The sequence below is a fragment of the Protopterus annectens genome, chromosome 14.part0 (assembly GCF_019279795.1).
Source record: "Protopterus annectens isolate FY-2018-M chromosome 14.part0, PAN1.0, whole genome shotgun sequence".
Classification (NCBI taxonomy): domain Eukaryota; kingdom Metazoa; phylum Chordata; order Ceratodontiformes; family Protopteridae; genus Protopterus; species Protopterus annectens.
This window is the reverse complement of record NC_056748.1, coordinates 194619874-194639248: the sequence shown is the minus strand read 5'-3', so window position 1 is coordinate 194639248 and position 19375 is coordinate 194619874.

Here is a 19375-nt window from a genome sequence, read left to right as displayed (position 1 = left end):
GCATTCATCAGACCTATCATTGGGTACAATGCCCCCTTTGGTATATACCTAACTGGAACATCCACAGAGGTTCCTCACTAAAAGAATACAGGGTGTAAGTAATATCTCCTTTGCTGACCACCTCAGGCCTTATCCCTATAGTCTGTCTCCTACAGGCTTTTGAGGGGAGATCTATGCCTGGCATACAGGGCATTGTCAGAGCCCACTCTGATGGACCTCCTGCATATCCATAAAACAAACAGTACCAGAATTACCCATTATAAGGACTTAAACCTTGCCTGTTATATAACCAGGACCTGTTAGCGACATAGGTATGTATCCCAGAGACTATCCCGTCTATGGAAGAGGCTCCCCATCTAAGTGAAGTGGAGTTCCTCCCTAACCCAATTCAAGTGCAACTTGGACAATTGGATGGGAAATGGGAAATTCATCCCTGGTTTGGCACCTATGTCTCTAAAGCAAACAGGTAACCTGTAAATGGTTCATCTCCCAGGCCCATGCTTACACTTATCAAGGGTGTCAGAACTTGCCAGAGATGCATGGCTAGGCTTAAAAAGGCCCTTGTAGTCATTAGCCTAGTAAACACCTACGAACCTATGAACCTATGAATCATGTAAATAATGCACTCTCACACCACAAAAGTCAGACCTCTCCTGTGGCTCATGCATATAATACACTTGTGTGCAGATTGTGTCATTTAATAGGTAGGGAGATGAATACAGCAGTGAGAATCTTCTCTCTCTGTGTGTGTGTGTGTGTGTGTGTGTGTGTGTGTGTGTGTGTGTGTGTGTGTGTGTGTGTGTGTGTGTGTGTGTGTGAATGTAAATGGATGCTGGAGTTGTATTACATCTCTTAGTATTGACAACATTCAGAATTCCACATAGCTGTAAAGGTTATTTTTGCACACATTTCTCCTTTGCATGACACAGCTGATGTCATCCTTTCACAGATGTAGTATGGCTCACATACATTCAGACCTCTTCTGTGGCATGAGCATGTAATACACTTGTGTGCAGACTGTGTCAGCTAATAGGTAGGGAGTTTGAATACAGCAGTGAGAATCTTCTGATTGTGTATGTGTGGATGTAAATGGATGAATGTATGCCAGAGTGTGTTGCACCTCTTTGTATTGACAACATTTAGAATTCCACATTGCTGTAGAAGTAATTTTTGTACACACATCTCCTTTGCATGACACAGCTGATGTCATCCTTTCACAGATGCAGTATAGCTTACATGCACTCAGATTTCTTCCATGGCATGTGCATATAATACCCTTATGTGTAGGTTGTTTAAGTACATAGGTAGGGAGTTTGAATGCAGGAATGACTCTCACCTGTGGCTGTGTGTTTTGTCCTCTTACTGTGCAGAACAGGCTGCAAATATCTATATTAGGTATAACTATACAGTGTGCTGTGTAACCACTTTTTAGTGGAAACATGAAGGTAATACACACAGGTGATGTCATCCATTGAAATGTGCAATGTCACAGTTGTCAAATGAATCTGTAGTCGCTCTTGTGTTTCCACAAGCCTTCATTTACCTGTGATGTTAAATATATAGTTAAAATCGCAACATATTGATTACAGTCAATGTACATGTTATTATCAGTGTTGTCACCTACATAAGCTATATTCTGATGCTGATGTTATTTCCTTTTACAAAAATGTTTTCTTCATTTCCTTTGGAAAGGCTGTATTGAGGACTGATGGTGTATCACAGCTGTAGGGAAACACCTCCTCAGGACTGAGGACATAAGACAACATAACGTATGTCATTGTCTAAGTAAGCCAGGTGGTCCAATATGGGATTATATCCACATTGGACATAATTGTTGCTCTACCATCAAAGTGATAACAGCAGGGGGCTACAGGTGTGTTTGGGTATACCTAGCATCAGGCAATGTTATCTGACAAGCAAGATTATTTCTAAGTAATTACAGGGACATATATTCCTTGATTCATACACATGCTGTAATGCTATCACGTGGCCATACATATGAAAATTGACAATACACTTTTGCCATGAAACATTTATTGATTCTACTACAGTGTTGATTTTCTCATTTCTTAGGCAAGTATACCAGACCGGCATTGAGTTATTGTAAGCATTTGTGTCCATAACTATTCTGCATGAAGGACATCCCCCTCCCCCCATTTATACGTTGTACTTATAGGGTTACAGAGGTCTCCTAGATCAACTTTTAAAATAACTTTTTTATGGTTAGATAAAGTACAGCTGATTGGATGACTTCACATAGGTGGAGTTCAATTGTTGTGATAACATTTCCACTGTGACGAATGTGATTAATAGCTGTCCTGTCAATGGGGGTATCAAACAGCTTGCAGGTTCAGTTCTACCATAGGGACTCATTTAGTGTGAATGCACTGTCATCATACAAAAACCATTATATCACGTCAGTGTTATCCCCTGAGATGTTACACAAACTCATGTAGCTTTGGATTTCCTGAAATTACACACTTGTTCTGCCAATGTAATGATATGAGTGCTACCTTGGCACATGCATTGAGTACTGTGGTGAACATGTGTGTGATCCACTTCTTGGGTGGTATGCATCTAGACATACAGAGAAGCCATCCTTGACCATGGAACATTGATATAGGACTGATCACATTTGTGTGCACGAGCATACTCATTTAATTGCCGTAAGTCTGACATGCTGATATGACATTCATTATCAGCTAACCTTTCTTAATAATTCACACATTAATGTCATTTGTTTGTTGCAATACCCATTGCCACCTGCTGTGGCAAATGTTGATGACATACAGCTCTGGGAAGTACATTGTATCATGGTATGGGGTTTGCATCTCTTTTTATCTGTTGGTACAAGAACTGTGTCAGCTTGCACAAGGGTACTATGTATGTCATACTCTGCTCCTACATTTGTAATACTACACACACCTACATATGGGATGTATAACTACTATAATATTGAAGTGAATAATTCCCTTCAAGATTGATCCTCCTCGTACATTTGTTTCACTTTCTGTGTTGACATTGATGGCATAGGTGCAATTCCTGCAAAGGGTGATTGTGATTTCTGAGCCATTCCTATTTTCCAACATGTTATATGGACATACTGCATGCTGTGCAGATGTCCCATTATGTATGTGCAATCCTGAAAACTGTCATTTCAAGTCAGCATGTGAGTGATATTCATATATCATGTAATTTCCCTTTGTTACAATGTGATTTTGTGTAACTGTCACATCCTATAATATCATGTTTGCTTTCATTTGCTCAGGAATAGTGATCACCATTATTTATTCTCTCATACATACTGTGAAATGTTATTATTACAAAGTTGTCTTTTGACATAAGCACCTTCACATCAATTATCTAGACTTAGAATATTTACCCTCCCTTTGATATCTTTCTGTATACATCTCTTTGATTTCTGTACACATTGTCTACAGTACATTTTTCCTGTCTGGTGATTTATGTATTGTTGTTGCCCTTGCCAGTTCACAACACCTCTTACTTATTTTTCTATTAATATGTTTCATTTTTGTGCACAGCACACTTAGTATACTTCAACTGCCTGTGTACAGCATGCATTATTTCTCTTATGTAGCTCTCTATGCTGTCTCGGTGAGCACGCGTAACAGGTTTGCTCACCAATGAACCTGTTTATCTACTGTGTATGCTCATGCTGCTTAACACAGTTTCCTTGCCACCAACACTGTTGCTGGCCATGGAAATGTGCTTGTGTTCATGTTAATGTGATAAGTGATGAGCAGGATGTATATGCAATTAGCATCGCTGCTTATCCCGCTAACAAATAAACATCGCGTAGGCTTTGTGCGAGGCCTACACGATTGTTTTTGCAGCTCATGACAAGTCTTGATTCTAATGCAATTATGGAAATAGACCCCATTCCTAAGTCAAAGTATGACTGAAATTTGTGAAATTAGTAGTGTTTCAATCTTTGAAGTTAGCCAACGTGCTCTTCGCAGCACCCACAATGTGCCCAGAAATTACTCCTTCTGCAACTCATATGGAGTTACATGTATCAGTAGCATGTCTAAATACATCTATCTATTCACAGCCCCCTTTTCCCCATTTTTTCACATGGTAATGGGGTGTCACTTAATTATGATTGTAATTTTTTTTTTTATGACACCTATTGTTCCTACGACTATGGGAATTGTCTGGGTATCCTTCATCCACATCGCCCTCATTTCAACCTGTAAATCCTTATAATGACTTTGTGTCTCTCTGTATGTAAGACACTGTAATCATTAGGTGCAATAATTTCAGAGATCATTACTACTTTTGTCTCGTTTTCATGAACTACCAACTCTGGTTTTCACACATCTATTTTTGAACTGTTGGTGATGTGTGATTCCATCAGATATAAACTTCATAATTTTCTATAAAGCTTTGTGGCTCATGTTTCCAGTGCCTCTCAGCTACTTCTACATTATAATGTTTGCACAATCCCCAGTGCAACAGTCTTGCCACATTATTATGCCTTTCAGTATACAGTCCTTCTGCCATTAGTATATCATAACCAGCATCAAGGTGCGATTATTTCTAATTCTGTTCTACAAAACCTACACTTGTCTGTTTCTCCCACGTGTTCATTGGACTTTCTAAATCAATGTGTATGTAGTCCACTATCTTGGGCTGCCAATATTAACCTTTCATTGTTTGGTTTGAATTTGCCTCTCCTTAACCATTCCTGCATCAGATCCTGATCAACATGAGGTTGTTCTGGAATTTTCTGTACTTGCAACTATATTTATGCCTTTTCCACATTTCTTGTCTTTTCATCTGATCCTTCTACTTATATTCTTTCTGTTTTTATTTTTCTGGCACATTTAGTTCCTCCATGATTTTTGTCTACTTCTGGTTTGATTTCCATTCCCACCTGACACAGGTATGCTCCTGCATACCTATTGTTTTCTTTATACACATAGGGCAATAACAGGGTTACAGTTCTTTAACCTGTATGCGTGTTCTAACATTATCATGTGTATGTAAAGTTTTCCCTTTGATTACACTCACAGTATACACAACAATGGCAGTGTTGGTCCACACGTCTGCACCACGGGTGTAGAGAGGTATACTCAATGTACTCCTGTGATTAAATATTTTTCTGAGCACATCTCAGAAAATGTATAATGGAAATAGTACATCATTTTTTATAACTATCTAAATGGTTGTATAATCTGCATTTTGGCTTTGTCAAAGGAATGTCATGCTTACTGAATCTGGTTGACTTTTTTGAAAAGGTCACTAAGGCATTGGATGAGGGCAAGAGGTGCTTACGTAGACCTGGCTAAAGCATTTGATACAATACCCCACTTGAGCATTGTCAACAAACTTACAGAAATAGGTATATACCCCTTTATAACATGTGCAATAGTTAGCTGACTAACTGATAGGACCCAGGAGGTTAGAACTGGTGAGGCCACCTCCAAAAAGTAGCTGGTCACCAGTGGAGTCCCACAGGCCTCTGTGCTAGGCCCACTACTCTTTGGCATCTATGTTTCAGATGTGAAAGCCAATGTCAAAGGCAGCTGGCTAACTATGTTTGTAGATGATTGCAAACTGGAACAGTCAATGAATCCTCCCATGATGAGAGCACCCTTCATGAATGTCTAACACAGATAAAGGCTTGGTGACAAAACCTTGGCTTAAAACTCAATATGAAGAAATGCATTATAGTTGTTTTGTGAAGTCTTGCAACCCCATTACCATGTCATCAACAAAACACCTCTAAAAGTTGATTCACTAGTCAGGGATCTGGGGAACTCATATAGATAGTAACCTAGCCTTTGACAACGTGCCCAAGATAGTAAGAAAATGTTTCTATGTTGCTCAACTTATAAGCAAAAACATGCTGGTATCTAGGGCAAGAGAGGTGATCATACCACTGTATTTGTCTCTCATCAGACTCATCACAGAGTATAATGTCCCCCTCACTAAGTACTTGAGTAGACACATGCACCAGCTGGAATGTCCAGAAAGGTTCCTTACAAAAAGAATACAGGGAGTAAACACAATGTGCTCTGCTGATCACTTCAAAGCCCTGTCTCATTACTTGGTATCATTCAGACATCTGAGACGTGATCTTTCCATGGCTTGCAAGGCATTCCTGGACCTTGTTTTGATTAACCTTTTGCACATCCACAAAACAAACAGCATTAGAAATACTAGATAAAAAAACCTAAACTTTGCTTGTGACATAAATAGGACATGTTTGAGAGACAGGTATGTTTCTCAGAGAATTCCCATTCTTTGGAACAGGCTCTCCATCCATTTCAAGCAGAGTTCCTTCCTATCCCTTTTTAAGTGTAACTTGAACCAATGGATGGGTAAATGGAAATCCACCCCTGGTCAGGTGCTTATGTCTGTGATTGACAATAAATCACTCCTATATAAATCAAATTTGTGGGTCACATTTGGGATGCATGGCTAGGCTTATATGAGCCCTAGTGGTCGTTAGCCTAGAATACACCTATAACCCTACATTCCTATACTCCTCATGCTTTCCTAAGACAATTGTACCAACAATATACCTTTTTTATGGCTACAAGTGCCAAAAATTGACAAGTGCATAGAGCAGTCATTTGACAGATGAGTACATTTTTAGATGTTAGGTGTCAGATAGGGGCAACACCATAATGGTTGTTACAACATGTACCTTTCTGGATACATAACTAAGGTGTACTACTTGTAGTATATGCAACACCTGCACTGTATCTGTTTTTTTTTTCTGACAACATAATTTTATATATATCACATTTTCGGTCTTTGCTACACTGTGGCTGTGTCTCTCCCACTTCCTTTTGTCAACATTTCCTTTTTATGCAGATATGCCCCTTCTGCAGTTATTTGTAAGTTTAATTAATAGCATTTTCACACTAATCTGCAGATATAGGAGTACACATACCGCATTATGCTCCCCCTGTCTCTAAATTATAAACTTCAAGTTGCCTTGCCTTGTATTGAGCCATCTGAATGTGCTTATTTATAACCTGTTATTTGTATGGTGTGCTTGAACCTATCTGTTCCTCAAAATTGCTGCTGGCTGGTGGTCTGGCAATGAACAGTGGCCATACCACTCAACTGTATAGATTTTCGCAGAATGTCCATATTTTTGTCTCATATTTTTGGAGTGTTCCTCCTAAAATCTGTACCTTTCTGGCAAATAGATGAGAATTGTAAGCCATTAAATAATGACAGACATTTGAGTTTAAGACACCACATCCTTCAGAAAATGCATGCTAACGCAAAACCTATTATTCTATCAACTTTCTAAGTTTGTAAGAGCAATATGTAAAATATGTCCCTATTTGTCTCATCACTTTAGGCTTTGTCCAGATCTTGTGCTCTAACAGGTTGAGAGGTCTGAGTCAGTGGCTGCTTAATGTATAGGGCTGCTTAGTAGTTTGGATATTCAATGGGCACTGCTGCTCAGCACTCTTGCATAAGTGTTATCATGTAGTCTTAGCACGATGAGTACACGTTTGTAAATGAATCCCAGGATCAATGTGTATTAGATGAATTTTTTTAGATATTTCCTGATAAGAAGAAAAGTAGCTTAGATAAAAAAAGTAATACAATCTCTCTCTCTCTCTCTCTCTATATATATATATATATATATATATATATATATATATATATGTATATGTGCTTAAGGTTCATACACTGTTGATATGTATATAGAGGGGTCTACTTTGAAGCATCTAAAACCCATAACATTTAATTTCATAACAGTGAGACCAGAACATCTAAAACCCATAACATCGAATTTCATAACATCTAACACTACAAATCACAAGAAAAATAACATCCCCTCCACATATAATGACACCAAACTACCAAACACAGTTTTTACTACGTTTCTTCAGGGGGGGCTGCCCACCTGCACCCCCCACACCCCCCGTAAATTAAATATACCAACTCCAAGATCGCACTACAGTGGAAAAAAGTTAATTTCCTAACCCCGCTGTATCGATCCCCCCCCCCCCTTGCAGAAACGTAGTAAAAGGTGTGTTTGGTAGTTTGGTGCCATTATATGTGCAGGGGGGTGTTATTTTCATGTGATTTGTACTGTTAGATGTTATGAAATTCAATGTTATAGGTTTTAGATGTTCTGGTCTCAATGTTATGAAATTAGATGTTATGGGTTATAAATGTTTTGAAGGGGACCCATATAGAAAGCCATGTGTATTTTTGTCTCTCTCTCTGTCTATGCACACACACACACACACACACACACACACACACACACACACACACACACACACAAACACACACACACACACACACACACATAGACACACACACACATATATATATAGATAGATATAGATATACCTGTGTGCGTGCATGTGTTGCTAGATAACCATAACCATACAATTCACCCATTCTATTGCTGCAGTTGCTTTCTTATGACATCTAGGCAGTTATTCACTTTAATTCCTATCCTGTTTGACTTTTGACAAATACTGCATTTCTGCGAACATTCATCTGTGGCATAATATTATGCTCTATTTCTATGTGCTACTCCATTATTAAGCTCTATAAGCCTACAAGCAGAAACACAGCTAGGTCCTCTAACCTCTGGTATCATTCTCTGATCTGGTGTCACTCCACTCTGTTGGGAAGCAACGTTTCTGCAATCTGACTCTACTTTTAAACTGTAGCAAACAGCTTGCTTTATTTGTAACAAATGGCTTGCTAACATTTCTACTACACACAAAGCACTAAACTGCCACTGTACTACTAAAGACCAGTATTGAAATGTATTTATTTACAGGTATTCAGAAACGAATAATGGTACTGTTATACACTATTTATCATTGTGCATCTCTTAATTGTACTTCCTAATACCTTGCTCCTGGGGCTCCTTTCGCATCATCCTAGCTATTTTACAGCCTGTAAATATATCAGCATTGTCCAGCTGAATATCATTGATATAGGTTTGCTAATTAGCTGAGATTTGTTTGCAGCTGTGTAACTAACTTTTACAATTGTGATTTCATTTAACCATTTCTAGATCTCAAAAGCCAAGCACCCCCCAGTTATTAGGATAAGTACCTTCATTTTGCACGTCCCAGATTGGAATTCATGCACAACTAGCACATAGTGAAAGCACTATTTACCGGCCTTACAAAGAGAGCAGGGAGTTAAAGACAATGTATCATACATGTCTTCTAAGGTATAAGCTGCCCTGTAATGTGAACAAGTAACTATTAGCACTGTGCACCTATCCAGTTCTGCATCATATTGAAATGTCAGCACTCAAAAGGCAAACGGCTGACAGAAAAAAAGACCAAAAATGCAGGAGAAGCGTGAATATCAAACATTGCTCTTCTTATAAAAGCTTTTTTATTTGGGGGGGGGGTAGCCTGCACTCTCAATTTGGGGAGCAAATCCTCCACACCACACACACTTTTTATACCAACTCCAAGATCACCATACCTCAGAGAAGAGAGATTTTGAGAAATGGCCATATCTGACTTACTATATGTCCATTGTCTATCCATCAATTGTCTTTCAGCTTTTTCCCAGTAAGGGGTTGCCACAGAGGAACTCCAGTGCACTAATGATTGGCAGTAGATTTTTACAAAACGCTGAGGTGCCAGCTCGACACCCAACCTTCAATGAAGGCACGCCCATTTACGCACGCATGTCTTTTGAACACTACCCAACCATGGGGAGGGCATGCAGACTCCACATAGAAGGCACTCCCAAGCCACGCTGAGAATCGAACAGGAGAACCTCTTGCTGTGAGGTAACAATGCTACCGCCATACCACTGCGACAGACATCTGACTTAATGAATGGCTGAATATTCAGAATTACATATATCTGACTTAATATATGTAAGTCTGGATAGTCAGCCATTCATTCTCAGCATTACAGGACTTCCCATTGCAGGATCTGGCATTTCAAACAGTTACTGTCCAGTTCTCTTTTATGAACCCTGTATATATGAATTTGAAAAATGGATATTGGATTTCTTGTTTTAAATTCAAATGTCATCAATTTTGACCAGTAGGTATTATAAGTTAACAATAAGCACACATACATCAGGAAAAAGAAAATATATGCAAGTAGTTAGCTAACATTTAATTAAAAGAAAGAATCCTTCCTCAGACCTCACTAGTAATGACATGAACACTCAAACTGCTCTTTCAATTTTCATTTGTAATCATATACATAAACGTAATGGCACTCATCTTTCTCATTCTCATATCAATCCTTGTAAAACAGGTCAACATATTAATTACTGAAATTGTCAAGACGTCCTTAGACATCCCTCAAAATAGGGCACCATCAACATGGTGCCCGACCTCACCATTTAAGACTCATTGCCCTATAGGACTCGAAGCAATATAGCAGTATATACGTCCTGTCGTTTAAGGCCTATACTATGAACAGCATACTATAAATATGTGTGTATCTGATTACGTTGTGCTGAAGACATAGTACATTTATGAATATATAAACATTTTTGTTTAGCTTAATGACCCAGATAAATAAGTAAGTGATAAGGAATGTATGGTAGTGTAAAGCAATAGCCATGAAATGCACGACTTACAATAATAAGTGAAAGACTGAATGTGTTTCCTCTTCCTATTAATTCAATCATAAGTCTTCACTTGACTGTGCAATCATATACTTAGTACAGGAAGGAGAATATAAAATATAATTTCTCTTTAGGAATAACTTAGAACTGAGGCATAGTCACCCAGCACAGATGAAACAGTAACTCTTTAGGTATAATCAGCAGGTACAGGTGTGTTAAACACTAAGAAACATCACTGTTTGGTATGAGATGTTATGATCCCGATGTAAAGACTGTATCAAAACTGAATATACTACTTAAACTGGCCTTCTTGTGTGCATCATCACTTTTAACCAGAAACTTAATGGTAATGCCTGAAAATTAATTGTTTTGCTTCACAAATAAAATCATGGCAGAAAAGTAGTCTATGAGGTCCAGACCAAAAAACTTACATAAAGAGACAATAAAATAAACAGAATAATTAATTCAATTATTAAATTATTCAAGGTCTTTAAGTAACACTGATCATTTGCTATATGGTAGATCCATGTCATCACCTTATACATACAAAATAATATTAAAAAAACATGTGAGATATCTGTTTACATAGTAAATGTTTTACATCTGGGAACTTAAACACTTGTCTCCTTTAACAAATAATCACAGCCTACTGTCAGCATTTGTTGTTAATTATAGTGTTACTTTTTTTTCCCCTCATAATTACATTTCTAATTGCCTGTACTCACTACGACAACACTACCACTCAAAGAGGAAACATTAGCTGATTGCTAACACTTTTCTCTAATTAAATGCAGTCTGATGAAGGCCGTTCATTATCACATCCTGTAAGTGCTGTCTGTTTATAAAAGCCATTCTTTGAAAGATTCTAAGTATACAGAACCCTTCCATTTTTCTTCCATAAACACAAATGTTAGCTAGCGTGGTGACTCCAGTGTTTTAAACAAAACTAAGCACATCTCAGTACAACTAATAAGTTTTAATCCGATGTCAGTTGACCTCAAAGACATCCATTACCATATTAAACAAAACACAGTAAAGTTACAGTGCAGTTGGCATTATATCAGTTACACATTGCGACTTTCTCTTCTGTTTTTTTTGTTTGTTTTTTTTTCTTCTCAAGAATGAGAATCCCTGCATGCAGGCTCCAACTTTATTGTTTATTCTTCTAGTAGTCAAAAGAAATATGATGAGAAGAACAATCTAATTAAGATTATCTCATGTTTCTTCTCTGGTATTATATTTCACTTTGAATAACTTTTCAGATATGCAGTAATCCCTATTGCCCCAGGATGGCAATAAACATGCACATGCATTGAACAGAAACAATAATTACAAACCACACACTTGACTGGAGAAAGGCCACACATGCATGCATTGTGCCAAACACACTGAATTATGGGTCAAAGCAGTGCCAAATCTGACATTCAGTGTCAATCATAGACCAAATCAATGTCAAGCAATAGATATTCAGATGCACAACTTGAGCATAATTTGAAAGGAAACAAAACTGAATGGGCCAAAAAGCAATGCATGCAGTCTCTGTAAACTGCACAACCAAAACGGATGGTTGAAGAGATCTGCAATAAGCCATCAACAGTTACTTGACTGCATTTAGCTAACACCAACAGCTGAAGGGTATCTACAACTTGTGTAACCTTATTAGGTTGTGGCTCCCAACCTCCTACCCTACATCATGGGGTGGTCCGCCAAGAGAGGGCCAAGCTGTCCGAACCTGTACCCCACACATGCCAGGCCCACTCTCTTGTAATTTAGCCTTCAAAATCTGCCCTTCCTCCTACACATCATCCCATCCTGCCAGTACATCTGCCACCCTTTTGATTCCCTTTTTAAAGTTAGTCACAAATAACAAGTTTCTGAATGTGGCAAGTGAATTCTATCATTTCTGTGGAGTACCACTGAGTAGATATTACTATTAGTGTGGTGCACCACTCCCCCATAATTATATTACTTGCTGCCTGATGAGTCTGTTAGGCATACATTTAACAACCTAGTGCTGTGATGTGTTTTGCTCCCCACCAGGTTGCTTTTGTGATTATATCTGACTGTACAAGCGTTACAGTTGGCCATTTCCATCTAATCTGCCCCACCCGTTACCTAATTTCCTTTTAAGAGATATCATTGGATTACTCATGACATCATTCCTCCTATATGTAATAGAAATATATTTGTGTGTGTTAGTGATTCGGCATATTCTGTCAGAGCTGCCATTTTAAGACTCACTGACCTATAGAACAGAAGCAGTATAGCAGTATATATGTCCTGTCATCTGAGACAGATGTCATGAAACAGAATGCTATGGCTACAAGCAGCTGCTTATGCTGTGTTTAAAGCATATAGCATGTATGAATGTAGTCACTTTTTGGTTTAGTTCTGTCACCTAAATAAATACTAGATAAAGATGATGTGTGGGAGGGTGGCCTAATTGTTAAGGTGTTTGCCTTACAAACACAGGGTGCAGGGTTTGAGTCTCACAAGGGATACTTGGCTAGGTTTAAAATGGCTCCCAAGGGCAGTTAGCTTAGTATTAATCTATAAACCTATGAACATGGTAGTGTAAATCAACCACCATGGATTCCTCTACTTCCCAGCCAATGAACCTGAATTTCTTCTTTCTTGAAACCCAGGTCTCCCCTCCCTCTAGTTTTTCCCAGTTTGCTGTCCATGAGATATATGAACGATTGCCTAGGATCCACACTTTATGGGCTGCTTCTTGATACATGCAAAAGAGAACACAGATGTGTGCCTTTATGAGCTGGCATTTCTATACATTTGTGATCGCCACTAACCTAGATGCATCATTTCAAGTTCTGATGCCCTATTTATGTGACTTAGCCCTCATTCTAAATGAATGTACTGTTAGTTTGCTACTCTTCAAACCTAGCTTCCCTATGACTTCTTGTAGGACTGTCCTGAATTATTAACTAGATAATCGGGGGTCTGTCTCAGTGACACTAAAATCAAGCATCACCACTTAACTGCATACCCTGAAACTTTCAAATCCATCCCATTATATCCCACCCTGTATCCTCTTTGACCTTAAGCCTCTGCCATACTGCTTTCCCTGACTGATCTGTCTTGCTCTCTCTGATATGGATCAATGCTCTTTCAGACTCTAATTAAACATCCCTGGGCTATAACTCCAGTGGGGAGATGCTGCAGTTACTATTTTGCACTCTATCAGGTATCTGGGAATCACCATAGAACACTATTAAGTATACATTTTAAAATAGTCATAGTTCATATACTTCTCTCAAAACTACCCAGTGACATGAAAACATGCTCATCCTGCTTGTGCCATGTCCTGCCACCTTCAAGCTCCCAAGTACCATCTAAGTGCTACCACACGTCTCTGCAGTGCAACTTTAGTAGTTGTGATACTTTTCCTGGCCATTGTACTTGGCAACCTTCATTTGCCTTTGGTCTATATCACTTAACCAAAATACATATTCACTGTAAACATATTTATCAAACTCTAAACATCAAAATAAATTTCAGCAAACCTCAGACTTTTTTCCAGGGTTAGGAACCACTTGCTGTAGTGATGCCTAGAGCTTCCTAGCCCTGGGAAAAAGTCTGAGGTTTGCAGTCATGAATTTCAGTGTTTAGAGTTCAATGAATACGTATTCAACAAATACATAATTTGATTAAGTGATATAGACCCTTTGCCCTCACTTCCACAAAATGGACAATACAGTTCTTATACCATGCTTTTGTACTTGGGTGCAGTGCTTTTCTGTCATACTCCAGATCAACTTTACATCATGTCCCAAAGGTGCTGCTCAATCCTGCAAGGCTCCCAATCTGCAGCTGGAGCCAGTTGTCTGAATCGAGCCCACTGCAAACCAGAGTGTGAGTAAGAAATGTCATTCTCCTTTATTTGCATATGCTGTGCTCTGATCTCCTTTATTTGCATATGCTGTGCTCTGATCTCCTTTATTTGCATATGCTGTGCTCTGATCTCCTTTATTTTCATATGCTGTGCTCTGATCTCCTTTATGTGCATATGCTGTGCTCTGATCTCCTTTATTTGCATATGCTGTGCTCTGATCTCCTTTATTTGCATATGCTGTGCTCTGATCTCCTTTATTTGCATATGCTGTGCTCTGATCTCCTTTATTTGCATATGCTGTGCTCTGATCTCCTTTATTTGCATATGCTGTCCTCTGATCTCCATTATTTGCATATGCTGTGCTCTGATCTCCTTTATTTGCATATGCTGTGCTCTGAGAGTATTGCCGTGCAGCATGCACATCGGTACAAACTGCATCATTAGTCTCCCAATATTCCCTATCTCATCTAAGTGATTGAAGGCTGGCTCCGCCCATGTTATCAGTCATGAATAAAACATATTTAACATACAGCAGCTCAGCCCAAATGTGCACCACCACAACTAGTGCAAAGAACTCCAGTTCCATAATGGACGGATCCCCTTTCCTGTTTTACTTATCTTGCAGCCACTGTTTTGCAAAACATTTGTCCTTCAGGTATTCCCCAAACCTGAAGCCTCCTGCTGCATGTGTGAACAACTGATTCTTTTTGTTAGTTGTCCTTTCTTGCCAGAACAACACCCCATTAAACTCTCTCAAGAACATCTGCATTATACCCACACCAGTCTGCTTTCCCACCATGATTCTCGCCATATAGTGTAGTTTTGTACATCCTCCTTTGCTGCCAGCATCCACTTGAATGACCTCTATATGGGAATAAAGCTGTATGCAAAGTTCAAAAGCCCCATCAGGCTCTGAAATTGCTTGACTGTCACCTTTGTTGCTGCCCTCACTGTCTGTCTGTATCTGCTAGTTTAATAATTATATCCTGTAGTAATCATAATTTCCCTGCCACCATATCTACATAAGTGTCCAGAAAAGCTAAACATGTTGTTGTTTCCTCAGCCTTATCATCTGGCAAGTGCACCCAAAACTCCCTAGTAAATTTTTTTAATTTTTTACAATCATGGCTCACAAAACTGCAGTGTTTCAGCCCTATAAACAAAAAGTCTTCTAAATAATGTCTACCTTTCCACCCAACAAATCCCTGCCCTATCACCCATCTCATAAATGAACTAAATTTCAAAAATTGTACAAGTCAGTTCATCTATCATTGACATGCAGTATTCAGTATAGTATTACCCACCCAGTTTGAAACCAAACAGCTCCTGATTCTTTTCACTAATGGGCAGCAAAGAAAATGTGGCCTCAATATGTGTCTTACCCTTGAGAGTCCCTTTTCCTTGCATAACTATGAGCTCACGATTCTGTCAAATGATATATATGTATATAGATATATATATAGATGTATATAGATATATATAGATGTATATAGATGTATATGTATGTATATATATGTATATAGATATATATATAGATGTATATATATGTATATAGATGTATATATATGTATATATATGTATATAGATGTATATAGATGTATATATATGCATATAGATATAGATTATATATATGTATATAGATGTATATAGATGTATATAGATGTATATATATGTATATAGATATAGATTATATATATGTATATAGATGTATATGTATGTATATGTATGTATATGTATGTATATAGATGTATATAGATGTATATAGATGTATATATATGTATATAGATGTATATGTATGTATATAGATGTATATGTATGTATATATATGTATATAGATATATATATAGATGTATATATATGTATATATATGTATATAGATGTATATAGATGTATATATATGCATATAGATATAGATTATATATATGTATATAGATGTATATAGATGTATATAGATGTATATATATGTATATAGATATAGATTATATATATGTATATAGATGTATATAGATGTATATAGATGTATATAGATGTATATGTATGTATATAGATGTATATATATGTATATATATGTATATATATATATATATATATATATATATATATAGATGTATATGTATGTATATGTATGTATATAGATGTATATAGATGTATATAGATGTATATATATGTATATAGATATAGATTATATATATGTATATAGATGTATATAGATGTATATAGATGTATATATATGTATATAGATATAGATTATATATATGTATATAGATGTATATAGATGTATATAGATGTATATAGATGTATATGTATGTATATATATATATATATATATGCTACTGAGGTGCCTTTTTGCAGCAGACTACTACTGACCAAGGCCTCTTCATTAAAGAAAGATGATGAATGAGTGTAAATTCTGCTGTCTTTTTTTGGTGCCAAACCAAAGGGAGGTGCACTCAGATTCACAAAGGGTGGTCTCTGAAGGGGCTTTTAACCATTCTCAAACATAATTCCTTGTTCACAAGCAGCAAAAAAAAAAAAAAAAAAAAAAAAAAAGACACTTCTTTCTTCAGCTACAGAGCTCTATGATCTAAACTCCAGCAGGAAACTGTATAATATAAAAGATGCATTGAAAAAGATCCTGTGACTCGAAAGCTTTGCTTTCCTACCATTAAAGTGTGTGAACATTGAGCTACTGGTCTTATTTTTATATAATTCCTTGTTCACCTTTTCTCGCAGTATGTCTGGCCATTCCCAAGCAGATTTCAAGATTTTTGCCAGAAATGCATACACTCTTCCCTATAAATGGGATTGCAAACCCTCTTTAAATCTCCTTTCCAGCAATGCTGCTTCTACCCTTTTATGTGGGTTCACCTGGAGCCAAGGCACAATTTTCTACTGAAATGGGTGTATGCCTTCTTAGGTGTTCACACTCTAGCCATCCCCCTGATGATTGGCTCTCATTTTCATAATTCAATAAAGGTATGCCCAAATGTCCATTGCCAAGGATGGATTACTCTCTGTCATGACAATAGTACATATTATAAAACCTACTAGCCAGTTCTCCCATGTCCTTCTAATCAATGGCCTTTGCCTAACTTCTGGGTCTTTGACCTCCCTTTTGCAGTCCCTTTCCTCCTCTTCAGCTTTTTTTGGCTATTCAATAGGCAGACTAACTTCACAAATTCTCAATTTGCTATCTGCTGCCTAACCTTCTCAGAAAGGTGTATCGACAGGGGTTCATTTATGGATTAGTATGCAAGATAGCATGCTTGGGTGTCTTTATGTCTTCCTCTTCCCGTTGAGTTAGTCTCCATTCCTTCTGGATCACATTCTCAGTCTACAGCAAAAGGGTCTACTGCTGGGCCTCCCATTCCAAGAGATGTTAATGTAGTTATGAACTGATCTAATTTTTCCTCAGTTCCATTCAGTTTTCTCTCCTACTCCTAACTGGTTCTTTACAGGATTCTGTCTTCCATGGTTTCCTGTGCCCCATAATAGTTCGCTGGACTCCCCTGTGTCATCCTCCCCATAACTCTTACTGTTACCCATGGCAGCCTGTTCCTCACTCATTCTCTTGCCCTTGTCTTTTCTTATTCCTTTTACTTCTAGTCCTACTGCCATCTCCTTTGTATATGATTTCACATTCCCTAATTTCCTCAGTGACAGAATTATTCACTGACCCTCTCACCTGCCATGATCTTGTTGTCCCAAAACCTTGCATGTGCTTTCCTCTGTCACTTTCCTCCATCTTGGCTGAACTTCAGTTGTTTCCGATGCCACCGGCTCTGTTATCATTGCTGTAGCTGGCTTTGTTGTGTTTGTCTTCCTTGCTGATAGCTCTTTCATTAGACAAATCCTGTCCAACCACAGTCTCCCCTTCAAACTAAGTAATTCATCAGTTATGATACTGTGTGACCAACTTGTGAAGTAACATAGTAGCATATCAGCCACCCTAATTCCATATTATTTTATGTATCTGTCAAAAGTCACATTTCTTCCAGACAAGATTACTAGTAAACATAACTTCTAGATACTAGTCAGCAACAATACATCTTCCAAGTTCCTCAGACATTATCTTCCTAATCAATACACAAATTCTTGTGTGGGAACATCTACCCCAATCCAAGGCCCCCAACTTCAGCTACCCCTGCTAAAAATCTAAACCTTAAAAATATTCTTCTAGCAACCCTAAACACACACAGTATCTGTAACAAAACCACAGAATTTTATGCTTGGTTAACTCAATATACCCCAGATATCCTATTAATCACTAAAAATTGGCAAAGCTCCCCCTATCCATGCCACTGAAATAACACCTCCTGGCTATAATATACTTAGAAAAAGCAGAACCTACAAAAAGGTAGTGTGGTAGCCTTAATCTATCCCAACATAATCACAATCTCTCCTTTCCCTAAAGAAATACCAACTTTTAACAATGCTGAAATTCTATTTGGAGCCCTACGAATTAACAAAACCAAACAAATATGTATTCTTGGATTATATATACCCCTCCCCCGGACAAAACATACAAACTATGGAAGATATCCTCTCCTCTCCTGGAAATCTGGTAACATCAGTAATAAGACTATAATTATGGGAGATATCGATATAAACTGGCTTGATCAGTCACAGCTTGAAGTTATGGGAAAAAGTAGTATAAGCTAGGTTAAGAAGGGAGGTGATGATTAGTGATCAGCAGTATGGTTTCAAGCCAGGAAAGAGCACTACAGATGCAATGTTTGCTCTGAGAAAGCATATGACAGGGTGCCTAGAGAAGAGTTGTGGTATTGTATGAGGAAGTCGGGAGTGGCAGAGAAGTATGTAAGAGTGGTACAGGATATGTACAAGGGTAGTGTGACAGTGGTAAGGACTGCAGTGGGAGTGATAGATCCGTTTAAGGTGGAGGTGGGATTACATTAAGGATCAGCTCTGAGTCCTTTCTTATTTGCAGTGGTG